The 21,889-nt window shown below is 40.7% G+C and overlaps 1 long non-coding RNA gene across 2 annotated transcripts; it reads right to left on the reverse strand.

Annotated features, from left to right (window-relative positions):
• Positions 1 to 1,673: 1,673 nt before the first annotated feature.
• On the reverse strand, positions 1,674 to 20,783 carry LOC124230486 (uncharacterized). Of its 2 annotated transcripts, XR_006886194.1 has the most exons (4): positions 7,788 to 7,896; positions 4,529 to 4,670; positions 3,674 to 3,727; positions 1,674 to 3,258 (listed from the first exon to the last, which is right to left on the reverse strand). It is a non-coding gene; the product is annotated as an uncharacterized LOC124230486 (long non-coding RNA). The 2 variants fall into 2 exon arrangements; XR_006886195.1 differs by lacking the exons at positions 4,529 to 4,670; positions 7,788 to 7,896 and adding an exon at positions 20,624 to 20,783.
• Between the last annotated feature and the right edge of the window lie 1,106 nt (positions 20,784 to 21,889).

Below are 21,889 nucleotides of genomic sequence, written 5' to 3' on the forward strand. Positions count from 1 at the left end.
TTTTTAAATCAGTGTTTATTTTAAAAGAAGTATAATCCATATGGTTTTGATTCCTCCTCACTTAACTCATCCAAACTCAGTTTTGCGAGAACTATTTGAAGTCAAAAGCTTTTTGAAATTTTTATGAGCTTTTTTGTCTTTTTTTTCCTCCTCAGAAGAGGAAGCAATACTTTGCCAAGTATAAACCAAGCTAATAACTAAACAGTTTTATATTCTAAAATAATGAACCCGGATGGGGTGCTGAATTTGACAAAATGCGGTCGTTCATTTACGCCCAGTGAAACTGTTGCTAAGCTCTTCCAGAGACTGCCTTCCCTAAAGGACAGCCCAGGTGACACCAGCCTGGTACCACCCAGACTTTCAGATCTGGCACCGTACGTACAGCAGCTAACTGAGTCCTTTTCCAGCCAAGGTTTACTAATAATATCTTTATTTGCCACCAAATAAAGTGCAATACTAAAGATCATGACAATCCAGGAGAGTTCGTGATAGGGCATGTAAGCGGAGAGGTAATGCTCCATCTAAGAACAAGCACCTCTCAGGACTGTCAGACTTGAGAAGGAAATCAAGGAGGAAAAAACACAGGACCGTGTGGGCACTTTCAAAGTCACATCTAGAAGAGCCGTCAGCAAACTAACTACAGCCCGTAGACTAAGAACAGCCCTCCGGCTGTCTTTGTAAATAAAGTTTTATTAGAACACACCCACACCATTCGTCTATATACGCCTATGGCTGCGTTTGTGCTACAATGGCAAAGTTGAGTGGTTGTGACAGAAACTTTGGAGGGCAAAGCCTAAAATATTTACTAACTGGAGTTTTACAGAAAAAGATTGCTGACTCCTGATCTGGATGATACGTGGCTAATAGCTCTTAGCTTCTCAGCTCTGGCAATAATACAATACTTTTTTGAATGTCATATTTTCATTCTAGATCAAAGATTGGAAGGGTATAAAAATAAATAAAATAAAGATAAAATAAACATGATAAAAATAAAAATTAAAAATTTTAAAAAGATCTTTATTTTCTCAAAAAGAGAAAATATTATTAGTAAACACACATAGGTTATAAATATATGCTATTTTTCACATGACAATAAGAAATGAACATTTGCCGAAAATTTCCCAATTTCTAGCTTCTCTATGACCAAACATATTGGGGATTTGGAAAATGTTTACAATTCTCCCAGCACTAAAGTATTTACAGTGGAGATCCCTTTGGTGAGGTGATGATTTTTTTCCTTCTGTTATTAATATAACAGAAAAATAATAGTCAAATTTCATAAACCTTAACTTTGTGCTAGCACCTATGCTGTGCTTTTTTCATGCATTATTATATTCAATCCTCACAAAAGCACTTTCCTAAGTTATTTAAACTCTAGAGATCTTAGTTTCTCGTTTTGTAACATGTGGATGACAATATTACCTTCCTCACAGAACTGTTTTGAAGGTTAAAGGGTTTAATACATATATGATACTTAGGAGAAGACCTGAGCCATCTATCAAACCCAAAAACGGCCCCCTTAAAGCCAGTTGAGCCAGGAGAACTCAATTTATTAAACCTACTGCAGTAAACAGAAATACTGTTCTACAGTCTTAGGAGAGTCTTAGAAGGGGGAAGTCAGAAGAAAAAAATATCCATACAGTCATGCACCGCTTAATGGTAGGGACATGTTCTGAGAAATATATCCTTAGGTGATTTCATCGTTGTACGAACATCATAGAGAGTACTTACACAAACCCAGAAGGTACAGCATACTACACATCAAGGCTATATGGTACTAACCTTATGGGACCACTGTCGAATATTCTTTCCGTTGTTGACTGAACATGACATCATGTGGCATATGACTGGATATATATAATATGTATAGATATGTGTATATATATGTGTGTGTGTGTGTGTATGAGTGTGTATCATATCATATATATGGTGTTAGAATTTGAGCTGATGATTTTACAAGGAGTCTTGAAAAGCAGGTGACAAGACTGGGACTGCGCCGTTCATGATGTGAGTTATGGATTTGTGGGCACAGTGAGGCAAGGGGCTTGATACAAGTATTGATGTATAAGCAGTTAGTCTTGTTAAATAAGTTGTTTTAGTTGGTTTATCTTCTGGGAACAATTATTTCTTGGCCCACCGAGCTGTTATTTTTGCCTGGTCCCAGTATTGCTTAATACAAAAACAGGAAAGTGTGTTGGTTTCAGTTTTCACATCAGATGCAGTAAGTGCTAAATACGTATTAGCGATTTTCATTATTTTTTTATTATCATTATTTTATAGATGAGGTACTTGACACTTAGAAATGTTAGATAATTTGCCCAAGGTCACAAAGTCCAGACCTCATTATTGCCCACATGTTTTCATATCCAAATGCATTCATGTAAGTCTAGAATTACCAAGGTCTGTACTTTTAAACGTCTGTGTGTTCAAATAAGCCTAATTCAGAAGAATGAGAGAAATTGCACATAGGAGAATTCTTTATTCTTAATTTTAATGTGTGCGCAAGTATTTTTATACTAATCCAATAGGAATCAGTGAAGTTTGATGGAGCTGATGGCGGCGTGTGTATGATACAGGATGGCAGTAGGGGAGGAGTAGAGAGGTGCTATGGCCATCGACATCAACCTCCCCCCAAAACACAGAGAACATGACAATCAGGCAAAGCTAAGTTTATCAGACCTACTGCCCCAAGGGAGAGAATCACTTCGACAGTCTCAGTTGTGTGCCTAGAGGGGGAGCTCAGAGCGGGATCTCTCTCAGGTTTGGATCTGGTCACACTTGGTTTAAGGTGGATATTTCAAGATGGGAAACTGATCGAGGCTGGAGGGAGTTTGTGGCATAGAATTGGTGGACACGGTGAGGCAAGTGTCTAGAAGCAGCCGCAGTAAGTAAAACATTGTTTGATAAGTGAGCCGTTGGCCGGGTGAGTCACCTATTGTCCCGATAGGAGAGCTGTTTGCCTAGTTGAGAAAACTATTTGCACAAATTGGTTTGCACAAATTTTCTGAAGCCAAGAATGAAATTATTTACCGGTTATATTCTTATCTTCCTGAGTGAGAATTTTCCTGGAACACTCAAGTCATGTTGACACAGGTGGGCTCAGTCCTCAGTCCTAATAATTAAGCTACATGGATGTAGGTGAGTTCAATTCTCAGATCAGACAGTGATGGATTATACTTGTGTTAATTCTCATTCCCAAGGTTATTTCTTTTTTAAAAACCTCTTTTAGTGTGTAAATCCTCTAATCAGGTGAATTGCCTGCAGATAAACAACCAACAAAAAACTTATTAGGATAAACAATATTACTCAGATCAACAAATTAACTTATCATTGTTAAGTTTAACTGCAACATTCATAGAAGATTATGAATTTGTGGCAACTTTGTTAATACCTCTATACTATAAAGTGCAAGTGTTTATTTATTCACCTGTTCACTGGAATTGTACTATTTTGTAACGTTGTGTCAACTGGGCTAAAACACTTTCCAAAGTTAAATGTTCTCTAGTCTTTTTCTGTTTGAATATATCTATGTCCATTATAATTTTCTTTTAGTTTTCTGCCTCTACATCGTAAAATTAATGGAGGATGACTGTTTTTTTCACACTGCAGCTGATGTCCTTCTTAGGGTTTAATAAAGAAAGAAAATAAAAAACACTGAGTTATATAATTGTACCTGAGGAAGCAGATAACCAAATCTCTGAAGCGAATACCGTGAGGCTCCACTGAGCTACGGGGCAAGGAAAAAAGAACGTAAGCATTTCAGGCAGAAGCTAAATAAATATCACAAGGGAGGGAGGAGAAAGGAAGAGAGGGAGAGAAGGAGATAAGTAAAATTCTAAAAGTTATTGAAAAAGAAAGTTACTCTTTAAATGTGCAGAAATATGAGCAACAGAAACTAATTTTTAAATGAAAGCAAGAAATTGTTCAGAAAGGGGATATTCCAAATTTAAAGATATAGCCAAGTGCGTGAAATGCGAATTGCAAATCGTTTGTGAAGATGCCATAGCAATGAAAAAATAAGAAACAATTAGGAAGGGGTCCATGATCAAGATTAAGCGGAAGTCTAATAAAGGACCATTATGCAAAGAGGCAGAGTCTGTCAGGCCTATGGATATTGTAAGCAAAATGCAGAGAATATATCCCCCCAGATAAAATTATTTTATTAACTTCATCTCCTTTGATTAACCAACAAAGTTCTCCAAGTAAAACTTACAATTAAAGATTCATTTTCTTTCTATTACTGAGTGTACAAAAAGAAATATGAAGTGAAATGCAAATGAACAGCTCTTTCTTGGAGGGGAAAATCGTTAACAAGGGAGCTGTGTACTAACAAGAACCATACACATCTGACAAGCCACCACCAATTATAGTTTATAATGCATGTTAATAATAAGTCCACCTGTCTGTTTTTCCAACTTTACATGTATGCATAGCACTTTACATTAAGTAGAGAGAAAGCAAAGCCAACAACTAGAGGATGAAGAAGAGCCTACCAATATGGCAGCCAGAGGTGGTCAGCTCACCGCACCTCTTATGGCAAGTTCTTTCTGAAGGGAGACCTGACCCAAGCACTTCATAGCTATCGTGGTCACACCTTGTGCCTCTTCTCCCTCTATGTTGGGGAGCTGCTCCTCAATGGTTTCCATGGGCCTCTCTTCCTGAGGGAAAACCTAAGAGATCGACGGGATAAATTACAACCCCCATTGCCACAGCTGGTCTTGGGGCAGCAAGATGAGCCAGATGAGCACTTGGGGCAGTACTCATCCACCCTCTCCTCCAAGCTCCGTTCTAAATTGTCCTCACTCTCAGCTCTCACTGTGGCAGTTCTAGGTGGCTTACCTGGTGGCTTGACCTCAACCTTCATTTCTGAGGGATCTGAGCCCTTGGCAACCATACCTTTCTTAACAGGAGTTGTCTCTCACATACATTCAATAATTACAGTGGGACAAGGGAGTGTGACAAGGTGCCCCAGTTCCACACATATTCCTCCCCACCCTGTTGTGTAAAAGCAGCCCTACCTCCTGCTACTGATGAGGGTCAAGTACCCCTGCATGACAGTAATTCTTTCTCTTGCCACAAGGGGTCCTAAGTGCCCTTATAGCAGAAATAGTGTGTAGTTCAATACTGCCCGTGCTATTCCCCTGGTAAATGTGCATCTTCTAAGGCAGGGTTTTTCAACTTCAGCACTATTGACATTTTGGGCTGGATACAATTTTGTGGTAAGAGCCTTGTCCTGTGCCTTGTAGGACGTTTAGCAGCATCAACGTCCTCTACCCACTGGATACCAGTATTCCCCTCCCCAGGTGTGACGGTAGGTGGGGCCTCCCTTGCTTCCATCCCTTGGATTTCAGATCCCATTTATTCTTCCTATTTGAGACAGAAAGACGTATAGAGACCTCTGATTTGATATCTATCTTGCATTACGAAGGATGCATGCTGTCCTTTCAGACTGTTTACTCCGAGCAGGTGCTTCAGTTGGGTCTTAGAAGAAGCTCTGTGTTCCAGTTCTATATGAATCCAGTTAATTTTGGATTGTGTGGTACACGATGCAGTCCACTGCTGCACCTTATTTGCTATGAAGTGGGCCCATTGGTTGGATGTCTTATTGTTTGGGGTTTAATGCTTGTGGATCAGGCATTTCATAAATCCTGGACAGTTGAGTGGACTGAAGCTCCAAAGGTAAACCAATCCCTGCAATAGGCATCTGTCTCTATCAGGATGAACCACACAAGGGGTGTCATGTAGTCAGCTTGCAGCTAAGTCCCTGGTTGGTTTCTTCAAGGAACAGTGCCAGATCATGCGCTCAGCGTCGGTCTCTGCTGGCCACATAAAGGCAGCAGTAGCTAGAATGGCCATGGTAAATGGAAGTCCATGCCCTTGGGACCATATGTAGTCTTCATCTCTGCCACCATGTCTGTTCCATTCATTTGCTCATCATGCCAGTTCTAGGGCAGCCAATGACAAAGGCCACCTAATGTCAACTGACTTAGTCACTTTGTTTATTTGGTTGTTCAGTGGCTTTTCCATGTTGGATGTTTTCTAGTCACCATTATCATATGATACAAAACTCTTCACATTTTATTTCCACTCTATTATGTTCAGCCACATGCCTCTACCCTGGACCTCCTTGACTTCAATCTTCTAATTCTTTTCCTTCCAGGTTCCTGACCAGATAGCTAGGTCACTGGCCTGTGCACAAATATATATATATATATTCTCACCTTGGGCCATTTATCCTTAAAAAAAATGAATAGATATTCTGCTCACAGCTTGGCCCATTGGGAAGATTTTCTCGCCTCAATCTCTTTCAGGACACCCCTGATTTTGTTTATAATACAGCTTCCGTCTATTTTTGGCTTATACCTACACAGCAAGGCAAGCTATTTATAAACCAACCATAGGTCCTTTTCTTCCTTCTTCAGATGGTTTATGGGAGCTGGGAGAGGGGCAGTTGGGCGACTAAATAGGTAACGTGGTCTGAGTTATCTGTTCATGTAGGTTACACATGCTTTGCAGTTCAACTTGGGCTTGATTCTGGATGTACAATTCGCATGTTACAGTGGAGCGCTGCTGGGCCAGTCTGGCTTTATAACCTATAAGGTCTGACAGGATCCAGCTGATAACAGGAAGTTGCGATGATTTGTCACTGATGCTCCACAGTCAAGCGTTCTGTCTCTAAGAGAGGACAGTGCCATGCCAGGATTGTTTCTACACAGGCATATAATTCTCTGTGTATTAGTTAGCTACCACTGTATAACAAATCACCACAAACAGTGACTTAAAACAACACATGCTCGTTACCTCACAGTTTCTGTGCATCAGGAGTCTGGGCCTAACTTTGCTGGGTCCTTTGCTCAGGGTCTCACAAAGCTGCAGTCAAGGTATCAGCTGGGCTGTGCTCCTATCTGGAGCTCAGACCCTCTTTGAAGCTTACATGGTTGTTGGCAGAATTCAGTTTCTCCCAGTTGTAAGACTGAGGTCCCTTGCTAGCTAACAGCTGGCAGTCACTCTCAGCTCCCAGAGGCAACCCTTAGTTCCCAACCACAAGACTCTCTCACAGGGTGGCAGCCTACTTCCTCAAGGCCAGCAGAAGAGTCTTGTTCCAGTCATCTAAGGCAGAGTCTTATATCATATAACATAATCAGGAGGGTGACTATCTCACCGCCTTTGCCAAATAGCATAACCTAAGCAAGGGTGTGACTGCCATATTCCATTGGCTAGAAGCAAGTCACAGGCTCTGCCTAAACTCATGGGATTATACAAGGGCATGACTCACTGTAAGGTCATCTCAGGGTGTGTCACCCACCTCTGTTTTGGATGGCATGACCTTACTCCTGGCTCCCAGTGGCTGGGTTGTGATTCTCCACTGGTGCTTATTATAAGCTTTGTATTGCATCTTTTCCTACCACAGACACTCTAACATCATAGGGTCTGTTAGGACATGAGGCCAAAGTGTTGGGCTGCTGGCCCCATAGCCTGGATATGCTCTAGAGCTCTTCCTTCTCTGGATCCTGCATGAAGCTGGCAGCCTTCTGTGTCAGCAGGTAAATGGGCCAGAGCAGAATTCTCCGGTGTATAATGTGTGGCCTCCATAACCCTAAGGGGCCTGTCAGGCACTGAGCTATCTTCCTTGTGGTAGGAGACACAAGACACAGCAATTTCTTTTATTTTTGAGGTAATGTTCCAGCACAACCATGGCCACTAAACCCCTAAAATTATACTCAATAGCAGGGTCACGATTTTTCATAGAGTTTATCTCCTATGGTCTGAAGTACACATTGTCTTACCAAGATTTCCAGTACGCCACTTCTCACTCTTCCTGTCCAATCAGCTTGATGCTGTCAGTATAATGGATCCACGTGATGTTCCACAGGATGTCCCAATGGTCCAAAGCTCTTCAAACTATATTATGTAGTGAGAGGGACTGTGCTTAATGTAACCCTGATGCAAAATTGTTAATGAATGCTGTTGCACATGTATGCAAATTGTTTATGATCCTCTTTTCTAATGGGAATACAAAAGAATGCATTTGCCAAATCAATGGCTCCCGGCCATAGACCTGAGGCCTTCTTAATTTGTTCTAGAAATGATTCTACATTCTACACAACAGCTTTGATCAGTACCAGTAATTGGTTGAGCTTGCAGCAGCTCTAGGATCTATGTTGTCTCGACTGAGGCCAGACTGGTGAATGAAAGTGAAATATGATAGTGATCACCACGCTAGTTTTTTGTCGATGGCACTAATCTTTGCCGTCCCCTCCCCACTCTGCAATGTGATATAGTTTTTAATTTGCTATCTTGGCCAAGTGGAATCAGTTTCAGAGGTCCCTAATTGGTCTTTCCCACTATGATGGCTCTTGCCGCCAGCCAAGGACCCAGTATGGGGGTTACTCCAATACCCAGTGTTCAATTCCAATAGTATACTCAAGGTCTGAGGAAATGATGATTGTGTGGATCCTCAGACCCAGTGATCTCACTCTGAGCTGGACTTTACTCAGGACTCTATTTATTACCTCGCTTTCCTAAGTCCCCACTCTAACAGAATGGCCATGAGAATGCTTTGGATCTCTGGTTATCAATGTCAGCTCAGATGCTGTAACTAATACATCTTGAATTATCTTTCCCAGTGCGTAGTCACTTGAGTAAGTGGCTGTAAGTCCCTTTTGGAAAGGACTGAGGGAATCATTACATTATTTACTTGTGGCAGTGTTACAAGGCCCTTCATACTAGAGACCTAGCTATGTTTTCAGTTAATAGTTCCAGATCTAAAAATCAATTCAGCAACTGAGCAAGGAATTGTGATTTTTTATCTGGAAGACTGTCTCAGCCTCCTTTTCCTCCATTTTTGCCTACTTCTGGTTGTAGATATTAATTAGCAGTCTTCTTGCCTGCCTGTCTATTCTGCCCCTAGGGGGACCTGCTCAATCAATCACCATCTCCATAACTCCCTGGGGGTCACAGCTCCTTCACTGCCCCTCTGACCTTCGCAGTCTTATGGTAATTGTGGTCTTCTGGACTGCAGTGGTTAAGAGCTGCGATCTGGCCTCTATTTCTTTGCAGTCTGTTGCCCCCAAGGACATTACAAGCCCAGTGCTGGTCCACAGAGAAGAATCAATACTGAAATCACAAGTGGTGCTGGTGCCACAATCACTAGCACGTTCCTGAGAGTTGAAGCACATAGTGTTCTCTGGGGCCTCCTTAAAATACAATCCTCTGGTGGGTCTTCTGGCCTCGCATATTCATTCCAGCAAATGCACTTTCTTCAGTCTCTTTATTTCTTTCTTTACTCTCCAAAAGGGCAAACTGAGCAATCTCACTTTGCTCATGTTGGCCAGCACTGTCCATGCTTCTTAGGGTCGCCATAGCAGCAAGTTTGCCCAAGGGTCCATGGCAAGGTTTTAAAACCCTTATCATCAGAGCGTACCTCCAAGGCAGTGAATTCTTGCCTTCCTTGATCAAGCATCCTCAAAATCCAAAGCTAACTCCAGGCCCAGATGGCTTCACTTATGAATTCTACCAAACATTTATGGAAGAAATAGTCAATACCAATTCTACATAAAATCTTCAAGGCAACTGAAGAGGAGGGAATACCTTCTATGAGGCCAGCCTTGCAATGATAAGATAATTCTTCATATATGAATGAAAAAAGATTAAGAATAATTTTTAAAAAACACTTTGTGAAAGAGTAATAGCTGGGAGAATTTACATTATCTGCCTTCAAGACTTATCATAAATTTACAGTGTGGGATTTGCATAAAGGTAGACACATAGATCAACGTAATACGATAGAGTCTAGAAATAGACCCACTCATATGTCTTAATTGATTTTTTTTTATTGAGGTAACATTGGTTTATAACATTACATAAGTTTCAGGTGTACGTCATTCAGGTGTACACACATAATGACTTCTGTGTAGACTACATTGTGTTCACCACCAAAAGTCTACTTGAACGCGGTTCAGTGGAGAAAGGATAATCTTTCCAACAAGTGGTGCCGCAACAATGAACATCCATATGCAAAGAGGACATTGTCCAACTTGCAACTTACACAAAAATTAACACAAAGTGGATCATAGACCTGAGAGTAAAATCTAAAACTATAAAAGTTCTTTTAGGGAAACATTGCTTAAATACAGAACGCAAAAATGAGGATTAACTTTAAAAAATTATAAATTGGACTTTATCAAAATTAAAAAAAGTGAACAACTTTTGCCCTATGAAAGTCATCAAGGATACTTTCCTCTGTGGAGAGGATATCAAAGTCACCAAGGTCCAGGATCTTGTGTCCTCATGGGAGATGAAAAGATAAGCCACAGCCTGGGAAAAATGCTTGCAAATCACATACCAGATAAAGGACTTGTATCCACAAGAACTTTAAAAGAAAAAAAAGCAAGCTAAATGTTTGAACAGACTTTTCTCCAAAGAAGATATACAATAGACAAATAAGCAGAGAAGGAAAATAATAATTATGGTAATGATAAAAATAATAATGAATTTAGAAAGTAAGACCTATAAAGAAATTCTTACTGAGTTAGGATCATCTAACCTAGCAATTTGAATGGGTTCTTCTAAGTTGGCACCAGAATTAATCAAACTGTGGACCAATGTTAAATTAACATAAGTGAGCCCTTTCTGCTACCATTCCCAGTTGTCTTTATTTATGGTTTTATGTTTGTGGTAGCAAAAAGCAAAGTCAGGAATTATTTGGTTGAGCTAAGCATAGAGATTGATTTAATATTTTCTCTGGGAAGATATACTACATTTTCTCTGCTGCTTTTGCAGTTTGTTGATAATGTTTCTTCGTTGTAAAATTGCAAAAGGCATTCCCATGGTAGAGGTGGGAGGGATGGGACGGAGTGGAGTGCTTCTTGAATAAGATTAGAGGGGGAGTCAAGAAATTATGTTGAGCCATTAACTTCAAATGAAAATGGTCTGATTATACATTGGAAGCATTTATCTGCGAAGTCTCATGCCGCCCAGGGCTTAAAAGGAAGGGTCCAAGGCCAGATCCAGAGAGAAACCTGGGATCTGGGCTCCAGAATGCACTGAAAGTCCCATTAGAAAAAACAAAGGGGCCGACTGGCATCCAGCTTAGTTGAAGCCTTAATACCTTGATTAGGCATATAATCCAACAAAAGAAAAGGCCAAAAAGTCCATTTATTCATTCAAAGCTGCCACTGAGCTTGGCATTCGCAGATGGGGGAATACAGTCATGAACAGAACAATCTAGGAGCTCTGAGTTTACAATCTGTGGTCAGCATTTGGGGGAGAGTGTGAAGACAAGCCTTCTGTACCCAGTTGGGCTTCTTCTTACTCCAAATCAGGTCAGGTTGCTGGATCTTAAATTCATAGAAGCCAGTATTAACATTAGGCCACATCATAAAAATTGAGATAGAATCCGTATGTGATCCAAATACACTGAGGGATCATCCAGATCCCCAGGGACAGAAACTTTATATCCAGTTAACAAGGCCTAAGTCTCTGCCAGAGTTCTTCTCCAGGCTGAAGACAAGATCCTAGACCTCAGCAACCTTGGTATCAAGTCAGACTCGATTCTTTAGGGAGAGCAGACCAGCCCACCCACAAACCCTGCATGTGTCTCTTAACTGGCTTCTTTGCCAAAACATTTTAAATGCAGCATGTGTGCCATGTATTTCAAATTGTCCAAGCTTTTCATATATATCTTCAGAGAGGAAAATTCGAGGATAAAAAAATGCTTAGATGTTTCCATGACTTTGGGGAGTTTCTTCATATCTCCTTTTACTGTACACAATAATTTAGAGAAGACTTTATTTCATTTGATTAATCTTAATGTTATTTAATTGTTATTTTAGGTTACCAAATGGGCCTCAGCATTCTAACAGATATATGTTGTTAACATATTTGTAATAAGTGACGACCTCCTCTAATTCATTTTTAACAACTTTTCTAGAATTTGATATATTTTGGTAGGACAGTAAAAGCAAGGATTCGCTTTTTGCCAAATATTTTTGCATTAATAAATGTAATATTCCAGAGCTGTATGTTATACTGATAATAATAATTAATTTCTGAACACTTACTACGTGCAGGGCAGTGTGTCAGTGCTTGCACAGATAATTTAATTTGATCTTTAAAGCAGTCCCATTACAAAGGTATTATTGATACTTTAAAGAGATTAAGAAGGTGAAATTCAGCAAAGTTAAGTAAACTATTAAAGCCCCAGAGTCAATATGACTCTAAAGGTCCTTCATCTTAACCTCTGCACTATATCACCTCACCACACTTAAATTCCCTTTGTTCTCAAGAAGCTAACATTCCAAACAGATGTTAATGTTATTATTTTTCCTTGCTATTTCCACTCATGGTTTGACCTAAGTCTTGGGTCATTTCTAGCTTTGGTTGCATGCAAAATTGGCTAAAGAATAACATGCATGAGGGGAAAAGACTCCAATGAAATTTCTACTGACTACACTGATCATCTCAGGACTTTAATGAAATAAGTTTATTTCGTATTTCAAAGGGAGGATAAGTTCGCCATGAATGGTCTTTTATTGCACAGTGTTCCAAGGCACCAGGCGAACAAGGAGGACCAACGTAATTGCACACATTCCCAGCTGAAGCACATTAGTCATATTCTATTTTAGAAGAAGAGCCAGGTTTGGGGTAGGAAAGAAAAACAAGAGGAGTGGTTGTACCGTGAATTTGTTCTATGTGAGATGTGTACAGCAAAGGTGCAAAGGCAAACTCATAACACAAAGTGAATGACTGTGTCTTCATCCAAGGGGCACGTCCTCTGTTTTTTGCATTTTTCATGACCATCCATATATAACAGTCACCTAATTAGAACAAAATTAATTGTTTGTTTTTATTCTAGACCACCAGCAGTTTTTAGTTTGGTTTTTATTTTTTCTCTTAAAAGGATTGAATGAGTAGCATCTAATACACATTTCAGGGACATAGGTACAGTTTATATTTTTGGTGTGTAAACTGTGGAGTATTTAGCCTAATGTTTGGCATATAATACTAAAGAACTAAACAAATGCGCGATTATAAAAATAAATTTATTTCATGGTTTGGAGTCATTTCATGTTTAGATAAGAACATTGTTTAGTTAGGAAGCAAGTTAGGGCCCTAAAATAGCATCATCCACCCAGAAGTATTTTTGAGTGTTCATCTGAAAAGAAAAAACACACACTGGAAATAACTCTCTTTAAAATCTTTAATAAATTCTGATTAAATATGTTTTAAATTGTTATGATGTGGTCATTGGAGATTTGTACTCTGAGATGGGATGTATATTTAGGGCTTTAGAAAAGATAAATTCTTTATCATATTCTATATTTTCTGATCAGGATGCTTGCTCTGGTAACAATTGAATGAACAATTTATTTCACCCGGCACAAAATTATTTATCATTAAGGAGAAGCAGGAAGCTAGCTGGTAATATGAATGAGAAAACTTTTCCTAATTAGGCAACAGACTAGCTTTCATGAAGATCAACATCCTTACATCCTGGCAAATTAATCTCTCTTAGCGGGAACTAGAAAGAGGCCGTAAAGAGGACGCTGTCTTTATCTTGCACACAGAGTAGTGTTATTTTTGTGATAGTGAGAGATGGAAGGAAGCAAGACTGAGAAAAGACAACCCAATTCTGCTCTTTAGCTGACCATGAACTTCTTGAAGTCAGACACCAAATAGTATATGTATTTTTTATTTATCATAATATCTTGTAGAAGTTAGGCACGTACGTGTGTGTGTGTGTGTGTGTGCATTAAACCTTTTTTCATATTGGCTATTAAGTTTTTCTTACTAGAAAGATGAACAGAAAGCATAGATTTTACATAGAAACAATATCACAGCTATGAGAAGAAAGGAACATATAATGACAGTTTTATTCCAGGGAAATATAAAGAGAGAAGGCATACTTTTGACAAAATGGACAAAACTAGAAGCATATTAAAAGATAATAAGGGTAGAGGAAGAGTGAGAAAAGTAGCAAATTGCAAAAGAAGTTTAATCACAAAACAAGTATTGGTAGTTTCCTTTAATCTCATACTTTTTAGAGTTATGTGTTGTGATCAAGTTTAAGCAGTTTGAATAAACTGTTGAAACAACTCTAGATTAGTCAGAAGTTTTTATGGCGGCCATGGAGATATGGTGCTCAGATCTCCTTTCAAAAGAAAACCTAACCAAAGAAGTATAGTTAGATCACAGCCTCCAGGTCCAGGTGCCTTTAAGCCGTGCTGCAATGCAAACATGAGCCAAGGCCTCATGTGTCCTGGACAGTGCTCAACCAAGGAGTTTGGCAGGGGTACAGGAGGGCTTCAATTTTGAGGCAGCACAGGACTCCTCAAAAAGCAATCTTTCCAATGGGGCTCCTGCTGAAGTTGGCTGAGAGTTTCTCAAAGTTGCACTGCTATGTGAGGCTCATCCTACCCAAACCTTTAGCCCTCCTTCTCTCCTTCACAGGAGCCAGAGCTTCGTCACCGCTTGAAGCCTTTCCTTGGATGTCCCTGCCCCTTTGCCTTATTATGCTTCATATGTATTTCCCCCAATACATTTTTTTGCACTTTTAACTCAATCTTGGTTTCTGCCTCCCAGAAGAACCAGATGACACAACGGATACTGGAAGTGGCCTGTGATAGCAGTGAAAAAGGTGGAGTTTTGCAACTGGATCATTTGCCACCCACCAGAGAATGAGGATGCCTTCCCAAGTGGTGTGTGGATCGTGGATAATTTTGGGTACAAAGCAGCAGTGCAACTGATAAACATGCCATCAGTGGTGACTTGGGAGAATGTCTCGTCAAATATGAACTCCCTAGCTGGGACAACACTCAGGCTTTTGAAAAATATGAAGCAAAGAGCCCATGTAAAGACAATGGAATTGGCTGATTATTAATAAGGTGCATCATAGCTCTAACGAGAGAGAGATTGAGAAACTGGTCATAGTTAAGAAATAGCTCAAATGTAAGTGTGAAAGCAAGAAGGCATCTTGGGTAGCTTATGAACAGCTTCTTAGCTTTTGCAAAGGGAGAGCGGGCACAGCTGCAGAGAAAATTCAGGATCTGCTATTTAGGGCCACTGAACTGCAAAGATGATCGAATGTTCCGTTGAGGAATGTTCTTATGCTAAGCTCAGAGCTCTGCTTAGGAAAATTTGGGGCATGAAAACATAGGATGGGGACATCTGGGTAAATTCTCCCAAAGATCTACAACCCGAGAGCCTGCAGAGTTGGCTCAAACTTCTCTGTTAAGAGCTCTAAATTTTCCCTTCCAGGAGGACACTTCACGGACTGCTCCCACATAAGTTAAAAGGTACATCCCTCAGGAGTTGCCTCCAGCTTCCATCCTGGCTTCTAGGCTGAAAAGTATGGTTAAATTCCAGTATAACCCAGCTGTGGGATGGATAAATACAAAAAGAAATAATCACCCCATGAAGCAAGCTCAAGAATTAGCTAACATGGACTATCTGTCAGATTGGATTTTCAGAGTTGGTCAACAGGGGTGAAACTTATGACTAGAAAAGCAAGAGATTATTGACTTGGTATTCTCTTGAAACATAGGGCTTAATGCCCTGACAAAGACCCCAGGGCATAGGGAAACTTGCTAAATGGGTCTTAGAAACCTGGAGAAAATCTTTTTTTTTTTTGGTGCTGAGGAAGATTCACATTGAGCTAACATTTGCTGCCAATCTTCCTCTTTTTGTATGTGAGCCACTGCCACAGCATGGCCGCTGACAGATGAGTAGTGTAGGTCCATGCCCGGGAACCAAACCCAGGCCACTGAAGTGGAGTACACCAAACGTAACCACTAAGCCTCCAGGGCTGGCCTGAGAAAGTCTTGATAAAGTTGAAATTCCTGAATTGCCATTAAAGATACTGGAGGAGTAAAAGACTCTGGGAAGTGGGTGTGTTGGAATGGATATATTATTTCATGCCAGGAAATCCATCAGAGTAATATTTTCCATGGAAGAGCCCATACGACACATAATTCACCAAGGCCATGGGGAATGTGTTGGTGAGACAGACACCAGAATCACTAATTTGCTCAGTCATGGCTCTTTTCTGAAGATCATGGCTGACAGTAGGAGAGACTGTCACAAAGCTTAGCTTGCTAATAGCAATGGAGATGATGGGAGGCCTGAAGAAACAGAGCCCAAATGGTAGTGCTTAACTGCTGGACATGAGGAGACTGCAATGCCCGTAACAACTGACAAGGTTGAAGGGACACTGAAAAGGGCTGCATCTGCAGAAATTTTTTTTATGCCATCACAAAAGAAGACTAGAAACAGTGTGCATTTACGTGGAACCCTCAACAATACACATTTACATTTTTTTCTCTTGACTATGTGAACTCTACTGTCCTCTGTCATAATATAGTCCAAAAGAAGTGATTTATCTGATCTTCCAATCCTTTTCTATCTGGATCTCTGGCCAGCTGGCCAGGCTATTGGTTCCTTTTCATGAATCCATATATCTTCTTATCCCAGGCTGCTTCTCATTCCTCACAAAGTGGGGACGTCAGGGCATCTCACAGAACATCACATTGTTCCATTACACTCAAGTTGATCAAAGCAGACTAAAAAGGCAGTGGCTAACAAGCTCAAAGTCTTGGTAAGACATAGGAGCCCCAAAGTGAGATCAAACATACAGGGTCAGGGACCTGCCACTTTTATTAAAATTTCACGTGTCCTGTCTCCCTAATGTACTGGGTTATCCTCTTCAAAGTAAAAGACAAGTAGATTTATTTTGAGTCTCTGCAGCAGGTCCAAGCTGCAGTGTGAGTGGCCCTGCCTCTTGGGCCGGGTGATCCAGCAGACCCTGTATTGTTTTAGGTGTCGATTGTGGGAAAAGGTGCAGTCTGAAGTATATACCAAGAGCCAGTGAGAAAATCACAGCAATGGCTGCTGCAGTTCTGGATCAAGGCCATACTGTCTACAATGGAGAATGATAAATCTTTGAAGAAACTACTCCCAGCATGCTCTTGGGCAATTGCAGAGGTGAAATGTTTGACCATCAAATCAAACAAATGACCACGTACCCTGAACTTCCCAAGTCAAATGGGCCCAGTAGCAGTCCATCATAAAATGGAAATGGTACATCTTGGATCTAGTCAAGTAGGGCCAAAAAGTGAGTAAGCTGCATGTACAGGAAATCCGGGCTCCCATGTTATCCACTCTGGTTGAACCATGTCTCTACCTCACCATGCACCTAAGGGCATGTGCAAGGGCCTCATAAGACCAGCTGAAGCAGAAGAAAAACTATGAACTTGACTTATGGATATGTCAGTTTGGTATATGAGTATAAACTGAAAATAGATGATGCCTATGTTATAACCACAATCTGGAATGGCCTTAAAATAAACTGATGAGAGGAAATTTTTCTAATAAGCAGAACTTCAAATGGTGCACTGGGTCATCCACTTTGTGAGGAATGAGAAGTGGTCTGGGGTAAGAAGATACATGGACTCATGGAAAGGTGCCAATACTCTGGCTAAGTGGTCAAAGATCTGGCTAGAAAAGTATCAGAAGCTTATGTAAAATGATATCAGATGTGGAAAGGTGATGTGGAAAGATGCTGATGGATATATGGAAACCGGCAAAAAGTGTAAAATTTATTTTATCACATATTAATTTCTATTAGGAAGCCTTCACCACAGAAGTGGTACTGAACAACAAAGTTAAAAAAATGCCTCTCGGGGCTGGCCTGGTAACATAGTGGTTAAGTACAGCATGCTCTACTTTGGCGGCCCGGGTTTGTGGGTTCAGATCCAAGACGTGGACATATGCTGTTCATCAAGCCATTTGTGGCGGCAACCCACATACAAAATAGAGAAAAATAGGCACAGATGTTAGCTCAGGGCCAATCTTTCTCACCAAAACAAAGCAAAACAAAACAAAAAGCCTCAGTAAGTTGATATTAGAAGATATTAGTTGATATCTTCATCATTGGTTACTGCAATACAGGCACAATGGGCATATCAACAGAGTGGCCACAGTGGCCAGTATGGATGCCAAGCCTGGGCCCCACAGCATGGATTCCCACTTATGAAGGCCACTCTAACTATTTCTACCTCTAAATATCCAACTTGTCAGTAACAGAGACGAACACTGAGCCCTTGCACGGCATTATTTCTCGAGAAGACCAACTGGTCACTTGGCTGAAATATGACTAGATTGGGTTCCTTCTTTCCTGAAAGAGGCAACAGTTTCTTACCTTAGGAATAGATACCCATTCTAGGTGTCTGCAGTTGTCTCTCTTGGCTACAGACCATCAGCTGGCACCACTAGCTGGAGGCTTAAGGAGTTGGGAAATAATGCAGTGAAAGACAGTCTGCTTCACAGTGAAAGGGGTACAGGAGTGAGCCGTGAAAATGGGATCTACTGGTTGTATCACATACCAGGCCACTAGAAGCTGCCAGCCTGATTAAGAGAGCATTGAAATGACCTACTGAAGGCCGAAGCTGAAGCACCAGCTTGGAGGGGATGCTCTGCAGACTGTGCAGCCTGAATTGACTACCGAGGCCGTGGAGAAAGCCCTGAGGCAGAAAGGCTGAGAGTAGCATGCCCAGTGTTTGAGTTGTGATGCTGTCAGCATCATCAAAACTGCTGAAGTCAGAGGTGGGCTGTGAGATAAGAGAAAATACATATATTGGTCTCTGACCCCGGTTCCTGGTACCGAGCTCCTAAAACTCTTGCAGTTTCCTAAGTGATGAAAGCACGCACAGGAGCATCTTTTGTTCTAACATTTGGTCTAATATCTGGTTCCTGAGATAGAGCTCCTAAATTCCTTGGAATTTCCTGGGTGATAGGAGTGTCTTTTGTTCTACTGAGGAGACTTTGGGTTGGGTCCCAAATTGCTTCTGGATGGGGCCAGGTTACCAGAAAGACCAAGCCATGATTAGAAGCTTGGAAATTTCAGCTCCCCTCCCATTCTCCAGAAAGGGGAGAGAGGCTGGAAATGGAGTTAATGATCGATCATGCCTACGTGATGAAGCCTCCACAAAATTCTCCAAAGTACAGGGTTTGGATGGCTTCCAGGTTAGTGAACACGTGGAGGTACAGGCAGAGCTCGGTGCCACATCCCCATCCCTTGCCCTACGCATCCCTTTCATCAGATGTTCGTCTGCACGCTTTATCAGATTCTTATGCAGGCATACCTCAGAGATGGTGCAGGTTCCATTCCACACCACACCAATAAAGGGATTATTGCTCTAAAGCAAGTCACACGAACTTTTGGTTTCCCAGTGTATATAAAAGTTATGTTTGTACTACACTGTAGTCTATTAAGTGTGCAATAGCATGTCTAAAAAAACTATGTACACACTTTAATTAAAAAATACTTTATTGCTAAGAAATGCTAACCATCATCTGAGCCTTCAGTGAGTCATAATCATTTTGCTGGTGGAGGGTCTTGTAAAAACACAGTTATCTGTGAAGCGTAATAAAACGAGGTATGCTTGTATAAGAAACTGGTAAACAGTAAGTAAAGTGTTTTCCTGAGTTCTGTGAGCTGTTCTAGCAAATTAATTGAATCTGAGGAGGGGATGGTGGGAGCCTCTGTTTACAGCCTTTGTCAGAAGCACAGGTAAAACCTGGACTTGTGACTGGCATCTGAAGTGTGGGGAGAGGGGCGCTCCCGGGAGACCGAGCCCTCAACCTGTGCGATCCGACACTGTCTCTGCCAGAATTCCTTGGTGTGCTGAGCCCCCTACACGTGCGGTGTCATAGTGTTCTGAATGTGGTAGCAATGTGACAGTAAAGGAGAAACACAAGAGTTGTGTAGCCATGTATTCTTTACACGGGCTTAGGTGATATAATATGTGGTACCAACTGTTTGCATCAAACAATCCACACAGAGAGTTTCTGCTCTCTGCCGTGAAAACAGCATGTCCCAGAGAGTGGCTGCTTCTTCATTCTAGCTCCAGAATGGTAAGCCATGCAGAGCAGGATCCAGCAGAGTCCAAGTGAGCCAAGCAGAGCTGAAGCCAGCCCTAGTCCTCGTGGCATATAAACACAAACTAAATGGCTACGTCATAAGCCACTGATATTTTAGAGTTCTTTGTTACTGCACCAAGAATTCACTAATACATTAACCAAAGTTTGGTAGGGGGTATTGTATAAACTTATCTATTCTTTCTGTTTTCTTCTTTTTAGTGCCAGAAGGAAGAAAACTCAGCTTCGCTATACATAATAATATAGAATTTTAATTGTCAAAATCATGAAAAATGGGCATTTCAAATTTCTATTTAACTGCTTTTTATAGTTTCACCTAGACAGACTGCATTACTATGCGGTGATATTTCCAGCTTGAAAAGTATTTCATAAAGAGTATTCTAGGAAGTTTATCTATTCAAAATGTAATATCTCTAAAAACAATTTAATGTATGTAACAAGGGCTTTTGAACAATCAACAAAGCATTTCAAAGGTTATTATTTTTGCAGCCTTGGGAATATGTTTTTCATTGTAAACCTCTTCAAAGTGTATTTTCACAAAAGAAAATGTTCATTTAAAATCAATAATGGTAAACAACTTTTTATTCATTTAATAGTATTTTAAAATAGTATAAAAACAAACAAGCAATTCTAATTTTCAGAAGATAAAGACAGTAATTCAAGTGATAGTTAATAAATCTGTACTTACTGAGTCAAGCAGAACAGAGTAGATAACAGAATTTTGTAGAATATATCAAGCTGTTTCTTCATAAGATATAATTTGATAATTATCACAAAAACTATTTATTGTCTACAGACGAAATTTAAGTTGATAGCAACGTTACTTATCCCTTCAACCCCTAACTAAGAAAAACAACCTAAAATGCCATTGAGTCATCTGAATATTTCTTTCCTGTAGGGACAAGGAAACTTAACAAAGTTGTTTTTCCAGTTGCTTTCATCAGATTAAAGCTGCTTTCCATCTGCTCTATACTGTTCAAAACCTCGTGACCTAGGTTGAGGCCAAACTTAATATAGCCAAATACTACTTAAGAACTGAGCAGAAAGAATCAAGCAGAAACTTTTGCTTAACGCTCTCAAAGGACTTGGAATTGAAAGCTCAAAATCTACCCCAGCTGCTTGAAGTTTAGCTCACACAGATTTCCCATGGTCACTGCTCCCTAGGAATTCTTTTTGGTCCTTGTTTTCCTTCCTCCCTGTCTCACTGTAGAGTCTTCTTCCTGTCATACACACACTAAGGTGACCAACCAAGTTTGCCAGGGACTTTCCTGCTTTTAGAACGAAAACTCCTCCCAAGGCATGGGCAAGCCAGGACAGTGGGACATCCTCATCCGGTCCAGCTCTAATCCTGTTTGTCCTCTTACCCAATTCACCTTTAATAGTAGAATCTGCAGTGGTGTAAGAAGGAAAAGGAAAGAAAGGAGAAATGAGGATATGAGAATGAAAATAATTGAGAAGATTAAAAAGGAATTAGGAATAGGAGGAAAGAATGGAGGGGAAATTCCACCTGTTAAAGCTTAGTACCCCTCCTGGAGGGCCAGCTGTTCTCAACTCATGCCCATTCTCTCTCCTGTCACTTATACATCAGAGCTGAGCAGCTTCTTCTGCCCATCTCTCCCCACCCCTCTCTCCAGCCCTTTCTGGAAGATGTGGTTGGGAACATTAGTCCTGGAGCCAAATGCCTAGATCAAATTCTCTTTCTACAAGCTGAGAGCTATGTGCAGGGGCCTTCACCTCTTTGTGCTCATAAAGTCTGGATGAAAGCAGTGCCTCTCTCCGAGTTATTGCTAAATGAGTTAATACATGTACAGCTGAAGAATTAACTACATCATTACTGTTCTCCAACTCAGAGTCCATAACAAAAGGGAATTAGGAGCCTTAACATTGCATGCCAGGTTCTGATAGGCTGACCCAGGCGCCTCAGCGCAGCGTAGCAATGTTTCAGGACTGATTC

Source organism: Equus quagga, chromosome 19 (genome assembly GCF_021613505.1).
Source record: "Equus quagga isolate Etosha38 chromosome 19, UCLA_HA_Equagga_1.0, whole genome shotgun sequence".
Classification (NCBI taxonomy): domain Eukaryota; kingdom Metazoa; phylum Chordata; class Mammalia; order Perissodactyla; family Equidae; genus Equus; species Equus quagga.